General features: G+C 45.7%; 1 protein-coding gene across 7 annotated transcripts in view; it reads left to right on the top strand.

The window, feature by feature from the left end:
• The first annotated feature begins 19,837 nt into the window (after nucleotides 1-19,837).
• LOC142662235 (guanylate-binding protein 2-like) overlaps nucleotides 19,838-27,443 on the top strand; it is a 160,195-nt gene continuing 152,589 nt past the window's right edge. For 5 of the 7 annotated variants that reach the window (XM_075840343.1, XM_075840344.1, XM_075840337.1 and 2 more), the window contains exons 1-2: nucleotides 24,880-24,944; nucleotides 25,168-25,274. The gene's annotated coding sequence lies outside the window, so the exon portion shown is untranslated. Of the gene's footprint in view, nucleotides 20,193-24,879; nucleotides 24,945-25,037; nucleotides 25,275-27,443 lie in introns of those variants that run through there. The other 2 variants (XM_075840342.1, XM_075840339.1) reach the window with 2 other exon arrangements.

Genomic DNA, 27,443 nt, shown 5'->3' with positions numbered 1-27,443 from the left:
ATGCTAATGAGATGCAAAGGGAGGGGAGGAGCCCCCGGGAGACAAGCCTATAGCAGTGGGAGCTGAGTCTTCTCTATGCAGAAAGGGAGGCGACTGTTTACTAGTCCCATGCGGGTGTCAGGGGGGAGGGCGAGAACTTTAACTCCTTGTGGGGTGAGGAGTTGTACAGACAGGAGCCGGGATGCGATTTTGCAATTGTGAGATAGGCGGGTAAAGGTAAAGCAAATGTATAAAGTAACAATGGAACAAAGCTAAAATAAGAAGAGGAAGAAATATAAAAAGTAACTAAATAAGATGATAAAGAAACATAAAGTAACAAAATATAATGAAATATATAAAGTAACAATGAAACAAAACTAAAATAAGAAGAAATATAAAAAGTAACTAAATAAGATGATAAAGAAACATAAAGTAACAAAATATAATGAAATATATAAAGTAACAATGAAACAAAACTAAAATAAGAAGAAATATAAAAAGTAACTAAATAAGATGATAAAGAAACATAAAGTAACAAAATATAATGAAATATATAAAGTAACAATGAAACAAAACTAAAATAAGAAGAGGAAGAAATATAAAAAGTAACAAAATAAGAAGATAAAGAAAATAATAAAGTAACAAAATAAAGTTAAAGAAATATGTAAAGTAACAAAATAAGAAGATAAAGAAACAAAGTAACAAAATATAAACATAAAGAAATATATATAAAGTAACAATGAAACAAAAGCACGAGAAGATGAAGACATTTCAGACACGGGTTATTCATACTAGAAAATATATGAAATAAAATATATGAAATAAAAAACAGAAATATAACGTAAAAACAAAAAGCAAAATAAAAAAAAGTTTTACACAGGGGCGGACATACCGCATGTGCAGCCGGTGCAGCTGCACAAGGGCCCCGCGTGGGAAGGGGGCCCGTTCAGTGGCGTAACTACCACAGTAGCAGCCGTAGCAGCTGCTACGGGGCCCGCGGCATGGGGGGGCCCGTGTCGCCCTGACAGGCACATTACATTTTATGTACCAGGCCTGGCGGCACGGGCCCCCTCATGCCTAGTAGCATCACAACACTAGGCATGAGGGGAGGGAGGGGGCGGGGGCCCGGTGATAGCCGCCACACTGCACTACCAATCGGGAGGGAGGGGGCGGGTGCCCGGGCCCGGTGATAGCCGCTACACTGCACTGCCAATCTGGCACAGATGAATAGGACAGGACGGCGATGCTGGTGGTAGGAGGAGCGCTCAGGCAGGGGAGAGGACAGGGGGCGGTGCGACGTAAGACTTCGGGCGGCTGGACAGTACAGTCAGGACTGCCGGAGAACTCATAGGATGAGCGGAGGACAGACACAGGACGAGTGGAGGACGTGCAGACTGCAGAGGACAGGTAGATGAAGTTAAAAAGTTCATGTCAGAAGGGAGAAGTTTTTATGTAGAAAAATCTGCCTCATAATTCCTTCCGGAATTTTGAGGCATATTTTGACCTGCCGGTAGAACACTTCCCGCGTTTTTCATTGCGTTTTTTTGTGGCGTTTTTCGGCCATCGGGCCGTGGGCAGGGAAACGCAGCAAAAAACGCATTTTCTGCCTGCCATTGTTGTCAATGGGAAGTCAGAGACAGAAACGCCCGAAGAAAGGGCATTGCGCTTCTTTTTCCCGCATGCGGTTTTTACTGCTCGCAGGAAAAATTTCATGGATTTCAATGGGAGGCACTTTCTGACGTTTTTCGCGAAAAAAACCTCAGTGTGAACTCCCCCTAACACAGGGGCGTAACTACTGCTATAGCAGCCGTAGCGGCTGCTACGGGGCCGCGGCATGAGGGGGCCCGCGTCACCTGCCGGCACGGGCCCCCACCTTGGCCGGAATCTCCGCTAGCTGCCGCTATGGCTGCTACAGCGCGATGCCACGGAACACTACGGCAGAGCAGGGAGTATCTCCCCGCTCTGCCATTAAACATAAGACATGTATCCCCTATCCACAGGATAGGGGATACGTGTGTGATCGCTGGCATTGATAGGGAGAACGGGGGACCGAAAGTCCCCTGAAGTTCTCCATCACAAACCTCGGACTTCCGGGGTCTGTGTCGGCAGCTCCGTAGAAATGAATGGAGCGCCGGTCACACTTGAGCTGCGCAGACACCGGAAGTCAGAGGTGAGTGATGGAGAACTTCGGGGGACTTTCGGTCCCCCGCTCTCCCTATCAATGCCAGCGATCACACATGTATCCCCTATCCTGTGGATAGGGGATACATGTCTTTTGTCTTTTCACACTGTAGGTCGCATTTTTTTGAGTGATTGGGGGTGTATGGCGTTCCCTACAGGGGGGGGGCTGTATAGCGTTCCCTACAGGGGGGGGCTGTAAGGCGTTCCCTACAGGGGGGGCTGTATAGCGTTCCCTACAGGGGGGGCTGTATAGCGTTCCCTACAGGGGGGTCTGTATGGCGTTCCCTAAAGGGGGGTCTGTATGGCGTTCCCTACAGGGGGGGGCTGTATGACTTTCCCTACAGACCCCCCCTGTAGGGAACGCCATACAGAACCCCTGTAGATAACGCCATACAGACCCCACTGTAGATAACGCCATAAAGTCCCCCCTGTAGATAACACCATACAGCCCCCTGTAGATAACGCCATACAGCCCCCCTGTAGATAACGCCATACAGCCCCCTCTGTAGATAGCGCCATACAGTCCCCCCTGTAGATAGCGCCATACAGTCCCCCCTGTAGATAGCGCCATACAGTCCCCCCTGTAGATAGCGCCATACAGTCCCCCCTGTAGATAGCGCCATACAGTCCCCCCTGTAGATAGCGCCATACAGACCCCCCTGTAGATAGCGCCATACAGACCCCTCTGTAGATAGCGCCATACAGTCCCCCCTGTAGATAACGCCATACAGCCCCCTCTGTTGATAGCGCCATACAGTCCCCCCTGTAGATAACGCCATACAGCACCCTCTGTAGATATCTTGAGATTCAGTCCTGCTTGATAGGTAACAGTGCAGTAAGCTAAGCATGATAAGATCATCTAAATTATTGCATCTCAGTTGCATGAGTGCTTTGTGTTATATTCAATGATTCAATTTAACCTAAGTCTCTAAATGTGGGCAAAGAAAATAAAAAAACTATACTCACCTCCTCCCTCGCCTCCGTTCACCCGCCGCAGCCCCCATCCTCCTGTCTCGGTCTGTGTTACAAGTGTACAAGGCTGCACTGGTGACGCGCTGCCGATGGCACGTGACCGCTGCTGCCAATAACTCCTCATTGGTGTGCTGCTGAGGACAGTAGTTCCACAGCAAATCGCTGTTGAGGGCATTGATTGGCTGCAGCGGTCATGTGCCATCGACCGCGCGTCACCACAGCAGCTTTGTAAACACAGAAAGGGATAGGGGCTGCGGAGGGGGAACGGAGGCGCCGGAGGAGGTGAGTATAGGTTTTTCATTTTCTTTGCCCACATTTAGGGACTTAGTTTAGATAAGAATTTAACCCGGAAAAAAATGTGTTACTTGTGTTCTAAACTGGTAATAAAATGTACAATATAAATCTTCCTTCATAATTTTTATTAGTAAGGTTTATTTTTATATGCATATATATGTTTAGGTAACTTTGTCGGTATTGGGGGGGGGGGGCACATTATCTGCACAGGGGCCTTTTGCAGTCTGTGTCCGCCACTGGTTTTACATGTCATTTGGTCGCAGAGTCCGTAGCAACCGTCCGTAGTACAGAGCCACAGGGACTCTGTGGCTCATCAGGGGCCATATGAATGTGTCCGATGATTTTTTTTTCTGTCAAGTAACCCTATTACAGCTAGTTTTTGAGGTTTCTATAAAAAAAAATTGCTGCAATTACAAAAATTGCTGCAAGAGACGCAACAAAAATGATTTATGTAAACAAATAATTTATATGAGTTGTTTATCACGAAAATCGCTGCAAAAATCGCAACACAAAATGACATGTGAATGCACCATAAAGCTCTACATTTCTAAAGCCAGGGTTCCAAAGTGATTTTACACCCCCATCCCCTAATTTTCACACTTTATGATCTTGAAATTAGGCGAAATCAATGCTAATGATGAGGGAAACCCATGCAAAAACCCAAAGGCCTCAGGGTCCATTCTCACGTGGCGGATAAGGTGCGGTTAAAAACCTTTAAAAAAAACTGCATGCATTTTTACTGCAATTTAGTGCATTTTTCGATGCGGTTGCGTTTTTACGAAGCGCAAGTTTTTTTTTACACGGACTGCAACATGTGAATGGACCCTAATTCTCACAGTGCAGTTTTTGAAGCCACAACGAGGAGTGGGTCATAAAGGGAGCGGAAGTATATAGGAAAGATTATACGTCTCTTTTTTTAATCCACTCCTGGTTGTAGTTTCAAAAACTGCACCAAAACTGTACTGTGTGAATAAGGTCTTATGTTGGATCTTTGCTGCATTTAACAGCTTACACCCTTGCAATTTCAGGCGCGTCCCCCCCAAAAGGGTAATATTATAAGAGACAGTCGAATAATAATGTACCACAATCGCAAAGCGCAATAATTGCTATCGGTAAAATCGCCACGGAGCCCTTATTCCACCTATGTATGGGATAATGTCGCAGTTGTGTTGAATTCGCAGCCTGAAATATCTGAAAACCCAATCTGAATAGGGATGGGTCACTTTAAAAAGTTTTCACTTGTGTTAATTTCTGGTGTGCTCCTTCCATTTACCTATACTGGGAGGTTAACCGGTCTCAGGTTCATTTGGCCTGAAGTGTGATGATTAGATTGTCAGCTCCTGTGGATCCGTAAGGCTATGTTCACACGCTAAACAAAAAATGGCTGTAAAATACGCAGCTTTTTTGCAGCGCTACGGATTGATTTTTAACTCTTGAGTGACAGCTGCAGTCCACAAGATTGCATGCAATTCTATGTATTCATGTGGACTGCAGCTGTCACTCAAGAGTTCAAATCAATCCAAAAAGTTGGTGTAGCCCCGGCCTGAGCCTGTAATATGAGAGGCCTCGTCTTCTTGGTAATTATTGCTTGCACTGTATACAGTCAGTTAATTAGTGTTTGCCGCTTGCGTTCTCCCCGGCTGGCCGCCGAGGATTTCACTCCAACTGTAAATTGCTGTCAAATTGTTCTGATTTGAAAATCAATAATTTAGCTGAGTTTGTAATACAAGAAAATAAATCTGAAACCTTGAAGACAGATTCGTCTCCTGCAACCTCACAGCATGTCAGTGAAAACACACTTTGCTGCATTCACAGGCTGTGGGCGGAGTTATGCAGATGAGCCCCTCCTACGTGCCGCCTGAAGTTTCAGGTCTATTTAAAGGGGAAGGCGCCTCCAGCTTCACTGCAGAGACAGAAGCAATCAATCGCCGCTTTAACAGCACATCGCATGCAGTGATATCAATTTACCTCCATGGGCTGAGATTTTGCAAAGTGACAGGAACACAGACATGTCATATTTCATCCGTTACTAGGGGAGCGTCACACAAAATATGTGCAAATTAGGCAGCACCCTTTCCCTCCCAGAAGCTTTACAACTGTACTATGGCTACGCTCACACGGGTATGAATACTTTATAGAACTGGCTTTACTGTGACTTATCGCGATTACACCAGTGCGTTAACGTCTCTTACGTAAGTCTATGGCAGTGCATGACAGGGTATGTAAACATGCGATGTCGTGCGTCCGCAACCGCAAAAAATAAATCTGTTTTATTCCCTGCCCCTTCAATCGCGTGTAAAATACTGAATGCGAAATGTATTAGACGCGTTTTTTGGCGCATTTTACGCGTGTAAAAACGCCTCAAAAACGCATGTTTTAAGCTGTCCATTGACATCAATGGGAAAACGCATTCTAGTGTATACGACGCGTTTTGTTTACGCTCGCGTGTTTAAAAAACGCGTTGCATAAAAAAGGCGTAAAACGCGCCAAAAACACGCCAAGACGTGCCTAATTCCCATAGTCAACGTTAATACGCCCAAAAAAACGGTAGCTGAACGCCTACAAACATCTGCCCATTGAATTCAATAAGAAAACGGCGTTTCGCTCAGACGGTGCGTAAAAAAACGCCCCGTAAAAAGAAGGAGCATGTCACTTCTTCAGCCGTTTTTGGAGCTGTTTTTCATTGTGTCAATAGAAAAGCAGCTTCAAATACGGCTGAAAATCAGAGGCCGTTCTCTGAAAACAGCTCTGTAATTTTCAGCCGTTTTTGACTCGGCGTGTGAACATAGCCTCCCATGCGTTTTTATGAGCGCCGTGTTATTTTGGTTTTAGCAAGCAAAGATGATTAATTATTTAAATTCCTCACATATTTCCATATCTCTGCTTGCTGTCATTGAATTGGATTATTCAGTGTTCATTTTGAGAGACTGAGAATTTCTCCTGGTCATGTGACGATCACACTTACATAATATGCGCCCATAGAAACAGTCTCCTTACAAGCTAACGTTCCATGGCAACACCGTGTTGAAAGTGACAACATAACGGCAACTCGCGGTACGAGTTCAATGTTTCCCTACGTGAAAAAAATTGCAAGCGACTTTGCAACCATCATAAAAAAAACTGATTATGTCCTAGGATAACAATGAAGTTGAGGCATGAGTTGGTGGAAATGGCCCAATTAACCGCGATTTGTGCTGCTTCACGGTGACACATCATAGTGAACGAATCTTACTGTTAACGCCTTTATTTATCTGTTCTCCAACAATACTGTGCACTTCAGCAAAGATTCTCCATCCACAGTTCAGGAATAGAATGCGAGAATTGCAGTAAAGACTGACACACAGACAGAAAAGTAGAATATAATGTGCTTTTAAAAACCTATAGCACTATTGAGGCCAGTCTCTCCTTAAAGAGAGAGGCCTACGTGTCCCAATATGAGGCGATTGCAGCTGTATAATCCAGTACCGGGAGTGGGTAGGGGCACATTTAGATTTTTCTTATGGGTCACCAATATACACTTAAACTTTTTGTCATTGCAGATAAAGGTCTATCAATGAGCTATATATCGATGGAGAAGGAAGTTTAATGGTGACAATGGGGGGATGGGTTTTGCAAAAATCTTCACACCCGCTGGCCCTAATGATTTTTACATTGGAACTGAGGTGTGTATGTGACCTCATACTTTATACCTCCATAGTATACTCAGTATTGTCGGCCCGCGGCAGCTTCCTCTGAAGACAGTTGAGTAAAGCTGCATTTCAATGTTTAATATTAAAATATATCTTTTTTAGACATTTTGCAATAAAATTGCTGCCAGCCACTCAGATATGGAACAACAAATTAAAAATAACATTGCATGAGGAACGCTGGCAAAACATTTATTAATGGGGCGCAGGACGCTCAATAAAAACGCATTTAATAAACAAGCAGCAGAAATGTTCGCCTGAATTTGTCAAGCTGTTTAGTTCTGATAATCCACTCAAAAAATTGTAACCAAAAATCTAAGTAAACAGAACTGGTAATTAACTCCAGAGCTGCACTCACAATTCTGCTATTTGTCATTGCCAACAGTCAGCAAGCTTGTTGTCAGACACGCCACTAAGTCTTCGTTCACATCTGCGTTGTCTTCAGTTTGGATTCCGTTCATGGGTTCCCCTGACGGAAAGCTCAGACGGAACCCATGAACAGAGTCCCGACGCTGATGTGAACGAAGTCTAACAGTTTATTTGAATTCCTATCATGCAGGTCAACAGATTACACTTCCCTAAACACAATTATAACCTATCGACTGTGTCACTGTGCACATCCTGCACTAATCCTGAGTTACATCCTGTACTGATCCTGCGTTATATCCTGTATTATACTCCAGAGCTGCACTCACTATTCTGCTGGTGGAGTCACTGTGTACATACATTACATTACTTATCCTGTACTGATCCTGAGTTATATCCTGTATTATACTCCAGAGCTGCACTCACTATTCTGCTGGTGGAGTCACTGTGTACATACATTACTTATCCTGTACTGATCCTGAGTTACATCCTGTATTATACTCCAGAGCTGCACTCACTATTCTGCTGGTGGAGTCACTGTGTACATACATTGCGTTACTTATCCTGTACTGATCCTGAGTTACAGCTTGTGGTATACTCCAGAGCAGCACTCACTGGATAAATGATAACTGCTGATGGTCCTAGAGGTTGGACACCCACCTGAAGTTATAACCTATCTAGTGGATAGGTAATAATTTGTTATTACCTGAATACTCCTTTAAGCTTTAAAATCAGCAGAATAGTGAGTGCAGCTCTGGAGTATAATACAGGATGTAACTCAGGAACAGTAAAGCATAAATAATGTAATGTATGTACACAGTGACTACGCTGCAGCCTGTGATTGGCTTTAGTGGTCACATGGGATGAGACGTCTTCCCAGGAGGACGGACTGGAGGAAGAAGCAGGGAGTTCTGGAAAAGTATAATTTTTCTCAGTTGCGATTTTTGTGGCGGAGTAACTGCAATTCCGCCGCAAAAGTCGCAGCACTTGGCTATCTGTTGCGGATTTTTGCATCCCCATTGAATTCAATGGAGAAAACCCGCAACAGAAAAGCAACGAAAATGCAGCATAAATTAACATGCTGCGGATTATAATTTCGTACCGCAGGTCAATTTATTAACGTTTACGCTGCGATTTTTTTCCCCGCAGCGTGGGCATGAGATTTTCTAAATCTCATCCACTTTGCTGCTACTGTAAATGCTGTCGAATTTCCGCACAGAATTCCGTTGTGGAAATTCTGCAGCGTTTACTCTACATGGGAACCCGGCCTTATGATTTAAGAGCAAAGGGCTCATAAGCTGTTCTTGTTCGGGGGCCCTTGGCCGCCGCTGGTATCCCCATTACCCTTTATGCTGTAATATGAGCGAGTAGAATAATAACTGTCTGTAATTACTGATAAATGGAAAGCACTGATAGTCTGGCGCTATGCAGGAATATGCAGCTTTTGTTGATAATATTTACGACATTCTTAATATTCGGAGCGCTGTGTATGCGTCATGCAGAGAAGTAAATAAGTCAGATAATACATTAAATACTCTCGTATACAGTTCTTATTTATCCAGGATTAAGAACTTATTTAGACGTTAATTATGTATAAAAGATTGAGATTCTATAAGAGTCTGTAACAAAGCAGCGGCTGCTTACAGCTTGTAGACAGGTCAATATGCCGAGCAGTGGGGGAATATATCAAAAGGTTTCACGCCACTGTTCTGGCGTAAACAAGTTGCAAATTTTGGAGTATGACATAGTTGCGCTAAAACTTTCTGAAAGTGGCGGGGAAAGGGGCGGGGTTTAGCCAAAGGAGGAGGGGCTCCACTGACAGATTTATCATAATTTACACCAGAAACTGGCGTAACTTATGGCGCGAATCTACACCTCCTTATAGCAGGCGCAGATTTGCATACCTGTCGCATAGAGAGCCAAAGATGCGCCAAATATATTTAGTGTATTTTCCGCCAATGTAAATTCGTTTGAGACTGGTGATTGAAATGCCAGTCTTAATATATTCCCCCAGTGTGTTTGTGTATATATGACATCTCTCTGATCAGGAAGGGGGTTTCCAAAGAGTGAGGATGGGGTAGAAACGCAGCAGTATAAAAATTCCTAATATCGCCAGATTGGGGCACTTCAGTATCCTGATTGTACATCGTTAAAGGGGTTGTCCAATTTAGATGACCCATTTTTAGTGAACCCTGAGGTAATAGAGGGGGGGTCCTCTGTTCAGAATCCTGATATTTTGGCCAGAGTGGAAACCGGTTACAAAGAGCGTCTCTCGTCCTGTAGGACCTGCCCTGTCCTGCATTACACAGACAGCACATTGATGTGGATGGGCACTGTGTAATGCTTAATTTCTCCTGTGGTGGCACTGCAGGGAAATTGAACACTTAGGGGGGATTCACACGAGCGTGTATTCGGTCCGTGCGGGCCGCGTGGTTTTCACGCGGCACGCATGGACCAATACAAGTCTATGGGGCAGTACAGACAGTCCGTGCTTTTTGCGCAGCGTTTGTCTGCTGCGCAAAAAGCGCGACAGGTTCAATAACTCTGCGTATTTCGCGCATCACGCACCCATTGAAGTCAATGGGTGCGTGAAAATCACGCGCACCACACGGAAGCACTTCCGAGGGACGAGCGTGATTCGCGCAACAGCAGTGAAAAGGATGAATGAAAACCGAAAAGCACCACGTGCTTTTCTGTTTCCGAACATCCAAACGGAGTGTCTTTGCGATTAGCGAAGCCGGACAAGCGTACCGAACTTCACCGGGTTCGGCCAAAGTCGTTTTGGCCGATCCCGGCAAAAAAATTATCGGTACGCGACGTCAGGAGATAGTCACTGTCCATGGTGCTGAAAGAGTTAAACTGTTTCAGCACCATGGACAGTGACTTGCGATCCCAAAATACATTAACCTGTAAAAAAAACCGAAGTTCTAACTTACCGATTACTCCTGTCTCCTTCCTGCAGTCCGACCTCCCGGGATGACACTTCAGTTCAAGTGACAGCTCCAGCCAATCACAGGCCAAGCACAGGCTGCAGCCAATCACAGGCTGCAGCGGTCACTTGGACTGCTGCGTCATCCAGGGAGGTGGGGCCCGATGTCAAGAGAGGCGCGTCACCAAGGACGCGTCACCAAGGACGCGTCACCAAGGCAACGGCCGGGAAGTTCTCGGTAAGTAGGAACTTTATCTTTTTTTTTTACAGGTTTTTCGCTGTTGTGTTCGGCATTCACTGTCGAGGGTGCTGAAAGATTTAGCTCTTTCAGCACCTTGGACAGTGACGGGCGTTGACAAGCCTCATCTCTATGATGCCGGCTGCGCGAAAATCACGCAGCCGCGCATCAGACACGCATGACACACGCAGCTGTCAAATGGTTTTTGCGCTCGCAAAACGCTGCGTTGTTTGCGCGCGCAAAAACGCAACGTTCGTGTGAATCTCCCCTTACTGCCAGGTTTCCCCACAGATTACAGCTGATCACAGGGGATCCCAGCAGAGGGACACTTTGCTATCGACTTTGCTACCCTTTCAAAAATTCTTGGGGAAACACCTCAAGATTTTAAAATGGTGAAAGACCTAGAGATATTAAGCACTACTTTCACAATACTGTCCAAATAACCGTGCCACACAATGCCAAAATAATACCACCATACGGTGCCTCATACCAGTGTCCAAATAATATTACTCTACAGTGCCAGCATAATAGTTCCATACAGTGAACACCCCATAACCGTGCGATACAATGCTCATAATAATGTTATGCCCTAATAATACTATGCGCTGCTCTAATAATACCATTAGACTGGGCCTACATAATTGGTCATACAGTGCTTACATGATACCATCGTACAAATAACAGAACTACACAGTCGAGTCCCATTATTATGACTACCTCCTACTTTCGGCATCGGTATTGCGTAGCCCATGAAGGCAGTGATGTGTGGTGGGCTTGATGGGTATATAAGGTGTGTGATAGGCTGTCTGATCACATATCGCTCGTTGTGGCCGCGGGTAAAAAGGGCGATTTATCAGAGTTGAAAAAAGACATGAGTATTGTCTTTCGAGCCCAGGGTGGCGGTATTTCTCACACAGCGCAGTGTGTCAACTGTTCGCGTGCTGCAGTGGTGAAAGTGTATCGTGAGTGGACAAATGGCACCATTGGGAATAAGCAGTGGCGGATTAAGTAGACCATACGCCCTGGGCTGTTACCCAAACTTGGGCCCCCCTTCTCCACCGCCGCTCTGCCGCGCTGTAACTTTTGTTAACACTACCTTTTTGGGCAAGCATTAACAAATGGGAGTTACGATTCTCCTTGTCACGGGGCTGTGTCCCTACATACTGACAGGATCACACTGTGCAGGGACACGTCCTCCTGACAAGGGGAATTGTCTATCAGTCCTGGACTGTAGAAAGACTTTTTGTGAAATGCAAGGATTTCCTATAATAAACATGTCAGGAGAGGTGACAGATTCTCTATATATCTAGTGACTCACAGGTGACGACGTCTCAGATTCTAGTAGTTTTTTTCCTCTTTTCTTCTCCATCCGGTCCAGAACTCATGACGACTTCTCCCGGCCATGACCCATTTCTGCAGAAACTGCCACTCAGATGTCTTTGGCTCCTCACTTTTCTAACATTTCCACACCTATAAACGAAAATAAAATTATCATGGTGCCACATACTGTGCCCCTAAATATAATAGCACCAAACACTGCGCGCCTGAATATAATAATACCATACACTGTAAAACACCATATACACACAGCCCCTTGTACATAGTGCCGCACACAGCCCCCTGTATATATCACACATCCCCCTATAGCTAGCACCACACACATCCCCCCGTAGAGAGTGTTACAAACAGCCCCCTATAGATAGCGCCATACAGCCCCTCTATAGAGAGTGCCACACAGCCCTCCCCCTCTTGTAAATAGCGCCACTGAGCCCCCCTGTAAAGAGCGCCACACACATACCACTGTGGATAGCGCCACACAGCCCCCCCTTTATATATAGGGCCACACAGCGCTCCCCCTTGCATATAGGGCCACTTAGCTCTCCCCCTTGTATATAGTGCCACACAGCGCTCCCCTCCCCCCTTGTATATAGGGTCACACAGCACTTCCACCCCTTGTATATAGGGCTACACAGCGCTTCCCCCCTTGTATATAGGGCACCCAGCGCTCCCCATTGTATATAGTGCACCCAGCGCTCCCCCTTTGTATATAGTGCACACAGCGCTCCCCCTTTGTATATAGGGCCACACAGCACTCCCCCCCTTGTATATAGTGTCACAGAGTACTCCCTCCTTTGTATATAGTTTCACACAGCGCTCCCCTCCCCCTTGTATATAGGCCCACACAGGGCTACCCTCCCCCTTGTATATAGGGCTACCCAGCACTCCCCCTTGTATATAGTGTAACGGAGCGTTCCCCCCCTCCTTGAATATATACACAGCACTACCCCCACATAAAAAAATATAAATATTTTACTTACCTTGCCCCGTGGCGGCCGCTCCAGCTGGACACATGTGAATCCTCCGGACTAGACGCATTCGCAGACCGGCGTGATGCAGTACCTCATCACGCCGGCCTGTGCAGGGAGTCTTCCCAGTGCCTTATAGGCTGCAGGCCTAACGTGGCCTGCAGCCTATAATATTCATTTGTATCTGAGTCCGGTGCTAGCGACGCCACTGGGCATGAGGGGGCCCGTGCGATCATGTGCGGTTCGCCCTAATGATGATCCGCCACTGGGAATAACCAATGTAGAATCTGCAGAGCACCATGTGCCATTGAGAGGTGCGCGAGGGCCGAATGACACTCTACAGTGGAGCAGCTCACCATGAAAATCAACCAGTGGGATACCAGACGTGTGTCTAAAACAACAGTTCAGCGAACCCGATTGCGTATGGGGCTCCGAAGCAGACGGATGTTCACTGCTCCTATGTAACAAAGGTGCATCGGAAAAAAAGGTTTAAATTTGCACGGCATTATCAGAATTGTATCACCGATGATTGGCAAAGAGTCGTCTTCTCCGATGAGTCATGGAAATTTTGATAAAAACATCAGAGAACAAACACCCTGCAATCATTGCTGGAAGAACACAAGCTGGTGGCGGCAGCGTTATGGTCTGGGGAATTTTTCATGGTGTTCTCTGGGCCACTCATCCATGGGTATGAATCCATTGTTGCAGATCACGTCCACCCATACATGCTGTTCGTCTTCCCTGGGGCAGATGGAATGCGACACGTCACACGGCTAGAAATGTCCGACAGTGGTTAGAAGAGCACGACCAAGTACTTCCCTGGCCCCCTAAGTCACCAGACTTGAACCCAATGGAGCATCTCTGGGACCTCGATCGTCTTGTTCGCTCTATGGATCCTCCCCCAGGCACCCTCCAGCAAATGTGGGCTGTAGTGTTATCATCGAGGCTCCAGATACCTGAGACAACGGACCAGCACCTTATTGAGTTTGAGTCAATCCCAGCCCGTCTAGCTGTCAGTGCTGCACACGGCGGTTACTCTGGATATTATCTGGGGGTCATAATAATGTGACTCGACTGTGTATAATACTGCTCTATGGTGCCAAATTCAGTTAACAGCTACAATGTCCAATAACTTGGCGATATATTGCTCAAATAAAACCACATAGGGTGCTCAAAAATAGCAGTAAACAATGTATAAATAATAGCACCATACACTGCTCAGATAGGAAAAATATTATGTACAGCTTCAAAAAGTTTGTATAATGGACAGAAGACACTATATTTGAGTTTGTTTCTGATGACAAAGTATTTTCCTGTACATTGCCCTTGCCTTTCTGGAACCTGAGAATGTTGGATAATAATGGCGGCCATATTGAATACAACTTAGAAATAGCTGAAAGTAATATGATATATTTATATACTTACAGTATGGGAGTCACAATATAACAATGTAAAGGTAAGTGCAAGTAATATTGTGCTGCCTGCTGATGACCTGCCACATGATGCCAGCAATGTATGGAGTGATGTTTGCTTTTTTCCCCCCTGTGTATTTGTACATCGTACATCACGCGTTTCAGGCGGTAGTTGGTACTGCAGGCTTCTAGCCAGCTGACTGCATTCACCAACATACTTGGTAATAATCTCATCAGTTTTGGGGCCAAACATGCAGCAAAATTGGCCCTTAATAGTATTAATGTTGTTTCTTAGGTAATTTCTTGAGTCACGGATGTATTATTGTGGCTTCCGTTCCCTCAGCTCACATGCTCCCACTAATGCACCTCCTTTGTAGGAATGCACCAACACCGAACAATACATGTGTCATTTGCAGTAATAGGCAAGTAACCATTACTGTCACCTCCAAGTCAGTATGAAATCTGTCTCTATTGTGTGCCTATGAGAGCTGTGAGGACTCCATCAAAATAGGGAAACCAAATAAGTGCACCCTCCACTCAGTATTTATTATAAAAGTCTGAGCCATGAATCTCATTTCACATTTTCTTGTCGATACATCCAGCCATTACTGTAAAATATTCTCCCTCCTGGAAAACCTTGAAGTTTATTCTTCACCAGGTGCAGGTACTAACTGAAAATTGAAATATGTGGTGTCTGTAACCAGGGACATCGGGATCAGGAATACGTAAGGTTAAAAAAATGACATTATCTGTGTAGGGGCACTGGGGCAAAAACGGTCCGGTTCCTGCAATACTGGGTAAAAGAACCAATCGGATGGCACAATTTTCACCTATAGCACCCCTCTTTCCCATGACTTTGGTTAGGATGGAGGTACTCCGCTAGTGCCAGGACTTAGGGGTCTCTAGCTGGTCCCGGATAATAACTAGTAGGAGGGGGAATCCAACAAAATGGGAAAAGTTGGAGGTACAGTTGGTATGGGCAATGATAAACGTAAATAATATATTAACGTAAAGGGAAGGGTATGACAAAAGCATGGTCAGGCAGTCTAGAAGTCAACTACCGGGGTCAGGTAGATGAGCGCTACCGTGGTGAGACGTAAGTGTAGTCGGAGAGCCAAGGTCTGGTAACGTATGGTCAAGCAGAGCTGGGTAACGATCATAAAGTAGGAAGCGAGGCAGAAGAAAAGTCAAACAATTTAGGTCTACAGTGCCGGTGTAAGGCCCCATGCACACGACAGCAAAAAACGGAGCCATTCACTTTCATTGAACACTGACACCTTTCCGTAGCACTACGGAAGGGTGTCAGTGCCGTGGAAATGTTCCGGGAATTATGGAACATGTCCGTTCTTTCGCATTTTGCGGGCCGTGCTCCCATACTTTGTATGGGAGCACGGCCCGAAAATGCGGCTGTCAGTCAGCGGCCGGCCGTGCCCGCAATCGCGGGCCGTGATTGCGGGCACGGTCGTGTGCATGGGGCCTTAGGCCCCATGCACACGGCTGTAATTTTGATCCGTAATTACGGACCGTAATTGCAGATCAACGTAGGACCCATTCATTTCTATTGTTCCCGGACACCTTCCCGTATATTTACGGGAAAGTGTCCAGGCCGTAAAAAGACTCCGCAAAAAATAGGACAGGTCCTATTTTTTTATTTTACGGACCGTGCTCCCATACTTTATAATGGGAGCATGGCCCGAAAATGCAGGTGACTGCCCGCGGCCAGCCGTAGCTGTAAGCACGGACTGGAATTACGGCTACTGACGTGTGCAGGGGGCCTAAGAGCGTGGAGATGCCCTTCCTTAAGTAAATGCTAGTGCTGCTTTATATGGGGTAGCCCAAAACCAATACAGGTCACCTAGCGATGAGTTGATCACGGAGAACTGGCTGACCGTCTATATAATGAATGGAAAAACTGGCTCCTCCAAAGAGCCTTTAAGTTAAAACACAATTTTTTATAAATAGATTTTTTTTACGGTATCTGTTGGAATCGGTATTGGAAGAATAAATTAAATTTGATGTGAACCTGTCTATATCTATGACCATGCACCTCTACATAGAAGGAGACAGATAGTTAATGATAACCTCCAAGGATTTGGCAGAAAATGGGTTAACCGAAGACAAATGATCAATCTGCAGGCATTGCCCTCCTGCAGGTGGGTGTCGGAGGTGTGTAGGAGGGCGCTCGTGCCTTGTCTGCTGCCTTTGTGCATTGTACTCTGCAAATATCCCAGTGTGAATGAAATTATTCTGAAAAGCCTGAAAATATGGGGGATCATTCAGGGCGGAATCACTACGGTAAATGTCAAGGTCTGCCACGAGTATATCTGTCCGGCCTCTGGCATATGAGACACCAGATCGACATTCTTGGACCTTTCAGGCACAGTAGTTCTAGTTGTATAAGAAGAATACAGATCAAGTAGAGTTGTCAGATGTAGCAGAGCTGAGTTTGTCAGAGTAATAGCAAAACATGTTATCTATGGTTTTCAAAGACGTGCAGATTAACCGACTGCATTATCTTAATTGAGAAGGTGATCACAATACCAAAGGCGTAACCTGAACCTCAGTCCTGGGCACTAAAATCGGTAACAGGACCCCGCACCTGCCACATGGCATTTATAATACTGGTGTCTTCTTATGTGGTAGAGGGGCAACTGCTACCTCTGCACCCAGTGGCATAGCTATAGGGGTCGCAGTTACGACCAGGCCTTGAGGCCAGAGGGACCCATGGCCCCCGCACCACGTCTCTCAAGAGTTACTGTAGTAACTACAGTAACTCCTCCATACAATTACCCTCCTCGCTCCTGAGTCAGGTCCTCTTCAGCACCTGGCACAGCGCTGGGTACTGACACCATTCAGTAATGCGTGATGCACATAATGTCCTGTCAATTAACATCGTCAGGACCCAGCACTGCAGCCGGAGCTGAAGAGGACCCGACTCAGGAGCGCGGAGGGTAAGTATTTAAATACTGTCTGCAGAACCGCTCAAGCTAAGCCTATCATGTGTGATACTGTCTGCTGAGTCCCTGTATCTAAGCCTATCATGTGTGATACTGTCTGCTGAGTCCCTGTATCTAAGCTTATCATATGTGATACTGTCTGCTGAGGCCCTGTACCTAAGCCTATCATATGTGATACTGTCTGCTGAGGCCCTGTATCTAAGCCTATCATGTGTGATACTGTCTGCTGAGCAGCTGTATCTAATCCTATCTAGTGGCATAGCTATAAGGGTCCTAGTATTATAGACATACCTCCCAACTACCAAGTATCACAAAGAGGGACAACTTTGTGTCAATTTTTTTAAGCCACGCCTCTAATCCCACCCAATCCCCGCCCATACACACCTGGTTCAGCCCACACAGTATCATGCTCCTATAGTGCCTCCCACACAGCATAATACCAAATAGCTGCCCCCACACAGTATAATGCCCCCATAAGTGCCACCCTACAGTATAATGCCCCCATAGCTGCCACCATAAAGTATAATGCCCCCATAAATGCCACCATACAGTATACTGCCCCATAGATGCACCCATACAGTATAAAGCCAACACAGATGCCCCCATACAGTATAATGCCCACACAGATGCTCCCATGCCGTATAATGACCAAATTCCCCCATACAGCATAGTACCCCATAGCTGCCCCCATGCAGCATAAGGCTCCCATAGCTGCCCCATTCAGTATAATGCCCACACAGATGCCCACATACAGTATAATGCCCCCATAGCTGCCCCATACAGTATAATGCCCACACAGATTCTCCCATGCAGTATAATGCTCATACAGATGCTCCCATGCCGTATAATGCCCAAATTCCCCCATACAGCATAGTACCCCATAGCTGCCCCCATGCAGCATAAGGCCCCCATAGCTGCCCCATACAGTATATTGCCCCATAGCTGCCCCAATACAGTATAATGCCCCCTAGATGCCCTTATACTGTATTATGCCCCCTTAGCTGCCCCTAGTGCCAGTGTCCTTGTAGATAGTGAAACAGTGCCCATGTAAATAGTACCACAGTGTCCAATGTAGATAGTGCCCCAATATAGTGCCACAGTGTCCATATAGATAGTGCCATACCCCCCTTGAAGATAGCACTGCCACCCCTGTAGATAGCGCCATTGAGACTCGCTCTAGGAGCGGAATCCACAGCCAGATCACCGGCAACGGGGTTTCCGCTCAAGGAGTAGCCACTGACGTCACTGTCCATATATGGACAGTGACGTCAAGGGCTTCCCCGAGCACAGCGCTTAAAGTAGCACTGTGCCCGGGGAGTCCTTGGCGAGCAGAGGAGCTCCCTCTGCTTCTCTGCTCTGAACTAATTCTGAAGCAGGGAACTGAACGCAGATACAATTGACAGCGGGACATAACCCCGGCAGCCTGGGACAGCGGGACACTGCCCGGAATCCGTGACTGTCCCGCTGAATCCGGGATGGTTGGGAGGTATGCTTATAGATATGCTGTCTATGATACATAATTATAATTTTATGCGGGGATGGGGTTGGGACAAAATATACAAATCTTGTGGCTTATGCCCCTGATCTTAAGAGACCCAGCAATGCAGCTGAAAGCTACATGCGGGTCGGGGTTCGTCATGAAGAGAAGTTGAGTGGAAGGGGGGGCAAGCTGAGAATTTTGCACTGGATCCCATGTGCCTTTAGCTACGCCCCGTCTGCACCCCCTATATCTATGACCCTCCACAAATAATACACATTCAGCTAATCTGCATCGATCTGTATCAGTTTAGAGACACCTTGTCTAAAATTTAGAAGAGTTACATTATGAGCTAAGTCTTTATAACAATAACAAATTATTCCTACTATAAGGACGCAATGCAGAGATTTATCAAAACTAGTGCAAGGGAAAAGTGGAGCAGTTGTCCATAGCAACCAATCAGATTCAGGCTTTCATTTCTCAAAGGTCCTTTGGAAAATGAAAGCAGCAACCTGATTGGTTGTTATGGGAAACAGCTCCACATATTATTACCCATGTATGCAGACACAGACAAATATGCAGTCACATGATACAAGCAGCAATGGTGGCTGTAACTTTTGGCCAGTAATTATGGATGGGTTTAGCTGTTAACCCCCTCCCCACTCATAATATTATATCTCCCAAAAGTCCTGTTTTTCGCAGGTGTGTTATACGAACAGGACTGCACAGAGGTGGGGCCTACGCAAATTTGCATAAAAGGGACATTTCCATATAGTTGAGATGTAAACAGTGAGCTCTGAATCTGATTAGTTGCTATGGGCAACAACACTGTTGAGGCCCATATAAATATGGTGCATGTGGAAAGTGTGGGGAGTTTCCTGGTCACCCACCAGGTATTGTAAATGGTTGCGTGTTTTGCTCTCTCACCCTCTTGTGTCCCCGGTGTCCGTCTTGGTTGTTTGTATCCTCCTGTTTTGCTATGTCTTCCCAGTGGGCGGGAGTTTCCCTAGCAACCAATTGAGCCCTGTATTAGTGCACAGATCAGGTGACCACACTGGTCAAGGTGATTGGTGCAGCATCTGGATAGAAAGAGGTTAGAGAGAGAGAGAAGGGGTGGAGTTAGAAAAAGGCGGGAAAGTGTGAGGTAATGACAGTGGAGGGAGTTAGAGTGACAATAGGTAGAGAGAAGCTGAACATTAGAGTGTCCGGCCGAGTGTCTGGGACTCGAACACCACACAAGTCAGAGGGACCTGAGAATAAGGTCTGAATAAATTATATCCAGAATATAATTATCAAGTGAAGTCTGGTCGTCCCTCCACTCCTGGTGGTAATTGGAGTGAACAGTCATTTTTGACGTAATATTTCCTGGTTATAAATATACAAGTTACAAGCAAGGTAAGTTTATGTTATAGCCGGTGCATAGCGGTCTTAAAGGGGCGGTATTCATCTTATTCAATGGACTGATTTGCATGGACTTTGGACTATCTACTTACTTTACAATACCCCCTTAAATAATTGTGCCTAAGGTACTCGGACTGTTGCCAGAGTACCTCCGAGGGTGTCCATGTGTGAAAGGTAGCAGTGCCTCCGCAACGACCCGCGTAAGTGTAGAAGCGGTAGGAGGGCGTCCTCCACAAAGGAATCTGGTGCAACCCGGTGACATGGGTAAATAATGACATCGGGATAAGCCGTGTGGTAGAGAGTGGCGTCTCTGTGACCCGTGGCGGCACTATAGAAGGCGGGACCTGTGTGTCCACAGATTCCTTTGACACAAACAGGCACGGTGGGAACTCCCGCGGAGGTCGAGTTCCCCGACCTCGGTTATTGACCGCTTTGCCGAAACGTGCGAAATTGATGTCAATGGGAGGTCAGAGGCATAAACGCCCGAAGATAGGGCATGTCCCTTCTCTCTCAAAGACGCCTCTCATTGAAATCAATGGGAGGCATTTTCGGGCCGTTTTTGACGAGTTTTGCGGCGCGGTTTCCGCGTCAAAAAACTCGTCAAAAAACTCTGTGTGAACATAGCCTTATCATCACACCCCAAAAGGAACATAGATCCCAGATATCCTAAACAAACACAGACCCCCTAAATATACCACAGACCAGACCTCCTAAAGTAATACAGACCCCGACCAGAACCCCCTAAAGTAATACAGACCCCAGACCAGACCCCCTGAAGAAGACCCAATACAAGACCCCCCTAAAGAAAAATAGGTCCACTAAAGAAATACAGACACTAGACCAGATCCCTAAGGAAAAATACACCCCAGACCAGAAACCCTAGAAATAAAACCAGACCCCAGACCAGACATCATAAAGAAATACAGATTGCAGACCAGACCCCCTAAAAAAAGTACAGACCCCAGACCAGAACCAGACCAAGACCAGACAGGCAAATATTGTCCTCTCCCCGTTCCTGCAGTCCATCCGTCATTCCGGCATCAGGATGTTGTCCGTGGTGGCGCTCAGGACTGCAGTAACGGGAAGATGTGAATATCTTTTAAAGAGGATGCAATGCCCATGAGGTTTGCCACCACTTCTGAGAGTCTGGGAAATTTCCCCTTTAAATATAAGAACTAGAGTATTTCATTTTACAAATGAGACTTGAATTTAACAGGTTGCTATGCAAACCTACCCATAGCGATGCCGCTGCCGTGTAAACACAGATGGAAGTGATGGAGATGTGACCACCTGTGGATTTTACCACATAACATAACTCATACCAAAACCTGGAATAATTGATGTGGTCGGACACTCATTAAACTCTGAAGAATAATGAATAATCCAAGATGAAGGGCCGCACAACGCAGAAGATCCTCAGTAACATTTATTTGGGAAGGTCAGTGTTTTGGTCCATCGACTTGAAATAAGGTTAAAAAAAAAATTCAAGCTGTTTTTTTTGCAAGCCTCATGCTGAGGAACAGAGAGCAGGAACAGGGAGGGGATGGTTAAGAGGGTAAGTAGCAAAGGCCAAAACAGGTTTTCTTGTTGTGGATCATTTTGTCTGCCTACAGCCAAGATAAACAAAGACAACGGCCGACACGGATTCTCTCCAGTGAAGAGGTTGAACTACACAAGTAGGACGGATATAGAATACGGCAAGAACAAATAGGTTGATCCATAGTTGCCAACAGTTCCCAATTTTCTGGGATTGTCCCAAATTTACAGAGATAATCCCAGCAAATTACTGTCCTGGCAACTGCCATATCCATCCTGGACGCAGATACAATTGAATACTATGGCAGAGCAGGAAACGATCTGCTCCCTGCTCTGCCATCCACTAGGCCAGAGGCCACGTTAGGTCTGCAGCCCATAAGATACAGGGACAGGATCCCTGTGCATTCTGGGGTGATGATGTCACTGGATCGCACCAGCCTACGCAAGGATCCCGTCTCAATGCCTAGTAGGCTGCAGGAATGAGGAGCCTGTGGAGCTCCGTTCTTCGTGGGAATGGGGCTAGGTAAGTATACTTTTTTTTTGTTTGTTTGGGTGGTACCCGGGCACTATCTACAGCGGGAAGAGTGTTGCACTATCTATAAAGGGGGGGTGTGGCACTAGCTACAAGGGGGGAGTGTGTGTGGCACTATCTACAAGTGGGGTGTGGCATTAGTGTCATCCTCAGGACACTAAGGGTGACTGGATACAGTGTGGTTGGCACTAGGGACACCGTTTATGTTTCTAGGTGCACTGTGACTGTTTTTGGGAACACTGTGGCTGACTAGATGCCCCGTGACTGGCACTAAAGGCACTCTGGATAACTTGATGCAGTATGGTTGGCACAGGGGGCAATGTGATTAGCACTGTGGCTAGAGCTATTTTGATGTACTAGGTATTACTATTTTCTACACATTCAGCATCTACATGTCTTTCAGAAAACTTTGCTGTCAGTGAATGGAAACATTACTCATTTCATCCAGGGACTGATAACCTGCCCTGATCATGTCCAACTGATCTACTGGTTGCCTACCTAAAATCTATTGTGACTTCATTGACCTAACTGGTCTAATGAAACTTTTGATGCCCTTCTTATTCCCAAAACCAGCCACATTTATAAACCATTTATAAACCATTGTTTTCCAACCAGTGGCTTCTGGTTCTCCGGCACTTCTATGTGGTGCCCAGTCTACTGACAAATGTTACTATTGGCTTTAGAGATGCAGTCATGTATTAGGCTCTATTCACACTGCATTTGAGCTTTCTGTCGGGGGTATAGATTAGGAGTATTTCCCGACGTATATGTCCAATGGAAGTCTCCGACATGTGCCACTGTACAGGCATACAGTGGCATACATTGCCCATAGGGTCCATACTGTGCGGCATAGTTTTTTTTTTTACTGGAAGCCTCTGTATTAAATAGCATAGTTGACTATGCTATTCCACACAGAAAGAAAAAAGATATGCCGACACATACCAGCCTGGCATACAATGGGGCCCTATAAAAAGGTTTGGCGTAAGCCTTACTTCCATACTGTGAAACTATAATGCCCGCATGTGGCTCTTGAGCTAAAAAGTGGTCTGGAGCTACTGCTCGAAATATTTGCATTTCTTTCCCTTTCCCCGCCCTCTTTCATTTTGACTCCTCCCTTCATACTATTTTGGCTTTATGTTTGTGCCAGCCTCATGTTCCTTGACATTGGCACCTTGTCAGCTTTACAGAGGCTAGGTGCCAGCAATACAATCTTAGAAGACATGGTACATTGCTTCCTGGAAATTATCCAACCCAAAATCCACCAATCATTCCGGCTCGGTCAGTGCATTTATGCATACAGAGTAGTCATTAGTAGAGACCCTTGATTGATTCTGCAGGTGATTTAAAGCGGGCAAAGACTGAGCCATTCTTAAAACCTTGACTTCCGAACAGAACATTGCCCTTATTTTACATAGAGCGGTGCAGTCAACAGAGAAGGGGATGTATATTGATTTTACTGCTGAATAAAGGTGAGGTCCTACTGGTTATACAGAGGAATCGGTAGGATATTCATAAATATACATTCCCTCAACTCTCTAAAATGTAAAACAAATCCTAATTTAAAAAATGACAAAGCTACTAAAGTAGAGATGGCTATTTTTCCATAAGGACCTGTGCAGGACACCCCAGTCCATCAAACAAGGGTGGGGAATATCTTCAAAGGTCATGGAAAAAGCATGGAGGCGGAAACAAAAAATAGGCCCATTTTCCTGGGTGGTAAAATCCAACTACATTATGGGAGGCCCAGTTTGATCTTTGCTTTGGAGCCCCACAAGCAGCTGTTTGTGCTCCAGTGCTGCTTTCCTACTCGAGGCAGGATGTTTCCATCATAGTCAACCATTTTACAGGCAGTCGAGGACTATATATAGTCACCCGGTCATCCAACCTACTCTCCTTCCTTAATCTCCAGTTATCTCTTGATACTGTCTCTCTTGTTTTTGCTATGCACACTTGGTGGAACATGGAAGGACCTGCCGTGGATCAATTAGTTATGGAAGGATGAGTATGATTTTGAAAATTAAGCATATATGGCTGAAAAGAACACTGAACCTATTGTCACAGGGCCCGTTGATAACGAGACTGTCACGGGGCCTACAGAGGATGGTGTGAAACAACTGTATCACCAAGGGATTTGACTTGGGGCTAAACCGGGGAGTGGAGTCTATGGGAACCCCAGGTATTCACCCTTTCACCCTGTATGGGTATCTTGACTTTGCTCCTGGGGAACTTCAGGTCGGTCGCTACCCACAGAGTAGTCTCCCTTGGCGACAGGCGTGATACAGAGACAGCAGACAGAATACAAGGTCAAGTATAGCATATGTCCGGGCAGGTGGCAGATGTCCACTCACGGTTGATAGAGCTAGGTTGGGGCAGGCAGCAGAGTTTCATCACGGTCAACAAGCAAGAGGTCAGGTCAGACGGCAGGCAAGGATAGTCAAAGATACAGGCAGAGATTAGAACACAGGAAATCCAACAAACGTCTGCAAGATGTCTCTAGCAAGCTAGGAGGAACCTAATTGCTCAGGCAATAAATAAACCAGGGACAGGTGGTGGATAATGAGGTGCGCACAGTCCCTTTAAAAGTAGGAGGGTCAGCATGCACGTGCTGGGAGGGGCAAGAGGAGAGTGGTGGTGAGTGATGGAGGGATGCGGCAGTAGCCAGAGGAGGCCGTGGAGAGGTAAGTATTCCGCGACTGTGGGGAGCACCTATAAATGAATAAGGGAGGGACCAACCCCATTTGTCATTGTAGCTTTCTACAAGATCCCGTAAGAAACAAAGATCTCTTTGAACAGATCTTTAAGAAAATACACAACAATCTCCTTCTAACGCCCTACATTTTCACTAGCCGTGGAGAGATTATCTCAATAGGCAGGGCTTAACTTGCCTGCTCTCCATTTCAGAACAGTAGGGGAGGGTTCCTGCTGCATCAATCTGCCTCTCAGCCAGAGGTTATCCTCATCACAACACGTCTATGAGAAGGAAGGCTAGACAACATGGATGCCTCCAGGTACATCTACAGAAGACTTGTTTTGCTTTTATTCTTTTTGTATTATTTTTCTTTGTTGTTGCCAGAGGATATTATGGTCAGAACTGCTGATATATTTAGTAAATAAGCCAAGCATTAATACCATATTACTACCAGACACAAGAGCAAAGCCATGATTTCCTCATATATTTTTAGAAATAGTAAAGTATTTTATTATTATTATCATCGGATAAAATAGTCGATACTACAGATAAACGAGTGCATGAAAGAGTTAACAAATTCTTGTCCTCCTCTGATCATTGCATTACTGCCGCCATGGTTTGAGATACCCTTATTTTAAATTAAAAAATTCACCAAATCTACTCAACCCTTGATATTCACCCGATACTTAAAGAGGCTCTGTCACCAGATTTTGCAACCCCTATCTGCTATTGCAGCAGATCGGCGCTGCAATGTAGATTACAGTAACGTTTTTATTTTTTAAAAAACGAGCATTTTTGGCCAAGTTATGACCATTTTTGTAGTTATGCAAATGAGGCTTGCAAAAGTCCAAGTGGGTGTGTTTAAAAGTAAAAGTCCAAGTGGGCGTGTATTATGTGCGTACATCGGGGCGTTTTTACTTCTTTTACTAGCTGGGCGTTCTGACGAGAAGTATCATCCACTTCTCTTCACAACGCCCAGCTTCTGGCAGTGCAGACACAGCCGTGTTCTCGAGAGATCACGCTGTGTCGTCACTCACAGGTCCTGCATCGTGTCAGACGAGCGAGGACACATCGGCACCAGAGGCTACAGTTGATTCTGCAGCAGCATCGGCATTTGCAGGTAAGTCGATGTAGCTACTTACCTGCAAACGCTGATGCTGCTGCAAAATCAACTGTAGCCTCTGGTGCCGATGTGGCCGACACGATGCAGGACCTGGGGCAGGAAGTGAGTGACGTCACAGCGTGATCTGTCAGAAGCTGGCCGTTCTGAAGAGAAGTGGACGATACTTCTCGTCAGAACGCCCAGCTAGTAAAAGTAGTAAAAACGCCCCGATGTACGCACATAATACACGCCCACTTGGACTTTTACTTTTAAACACACCCACTTGGACTTTTGCAAGCCTCATTTGCATAACTACAAAAATGGTCATAACTTGGCCAAAAATGCTCGTTTTTAAAAAAATAAAAACGTTACTGTAATCTACATTGCAGCGCCGATCTGCTGCAATAGCAGATAGGGGTTGCAAAATCTGGTGACAGAGCCTCTTTAAAGGGGTTCTCCGATTTGGACAATCCCTACTTGTTAGAAGGGTCCCCTGACAATTAGCTAATCACAAAGTGTCCCCCTTCTAGGATCCCCAGCGACCAGTTGGTATTGTGCAGAAACCAGGCAGAAAGTGTTCAGTTTCCCTGCAGCGCCACCACTGAGGAAATTAAGTATTACACCGTGTTCATTCACTCCTATTAATTCTCTATTAACTCAGAATCCTCTTAAAGTGTATATGAAAATTGGTTTTTCTAAACTAGATAACTACTTCAAGGGACCCAAATAGAGTTAGGAACCTGGATGTATGTTTGTGGTCACCAATGACCAGCATATCATGAGACTTCAAAACTAGGGCAAGGGAAAAGTGGAGGAGTAAATCTCAGAGCAAGGGCCAGCGAACTCATTACTAGACCACCTGCAAAGTGCAGTCAACAAGTGAGGGTCTCACACAATGTTAGGGCTCATGCACACGACCTTCTGTGTGCTATCTGAATTTATTTTTTTTTACAGATATGACACTGACCCATTCATTTTCTGGGGCCATGCACACATCAGTGTTTTTTGCGGATCCATTGTTTTGTTCTTCCAAACGTGTGATGTCCCCATATTGCTACTACATTGCTAGGAAACGCGTAGAAAATACGACCATGTAACCTGCCTATAGTTGCGGACTGTGAAATATGGATGACACAAGGAAACAACACGGCCGTAATATTCAGACATGTATAACTTTTGCGGAAGCGAACCCGGAGGCATTATGGACCCACATACAGACACTACGATCCGTGGTTTGTGGCCCCATCGCCAGCAATAGCCGTGTTCATGTGGCCTTAGAGATATCCCCGAGGACAGAGCAGGGCATAGGCATTGTATGGAGCAAGTGCAATAAGTAACTAGTAAGTGCTATCACTGTTAAGGTATGTTCACACAAGGTCATTACGT

Source organism: Rhinoderma darwinii, chromosome 10 (assembly GCF_050947455.1).
Source record: "Rhinoderma darwinii isolate aRhiDar2 chromosome 10, aRhiDar2.hap1, whole genome shotgun sequence".
Classification (NCBI taxonomy): Eukaryota; Metazoa; Chordata; class Amphibia; order Anura; family Rhinodermatidae; genus Rhinoderma; species Rhinoderma darwinii.
This window is presented reverse-complemented; position numbering and strand designations above follow the sequence as displayed.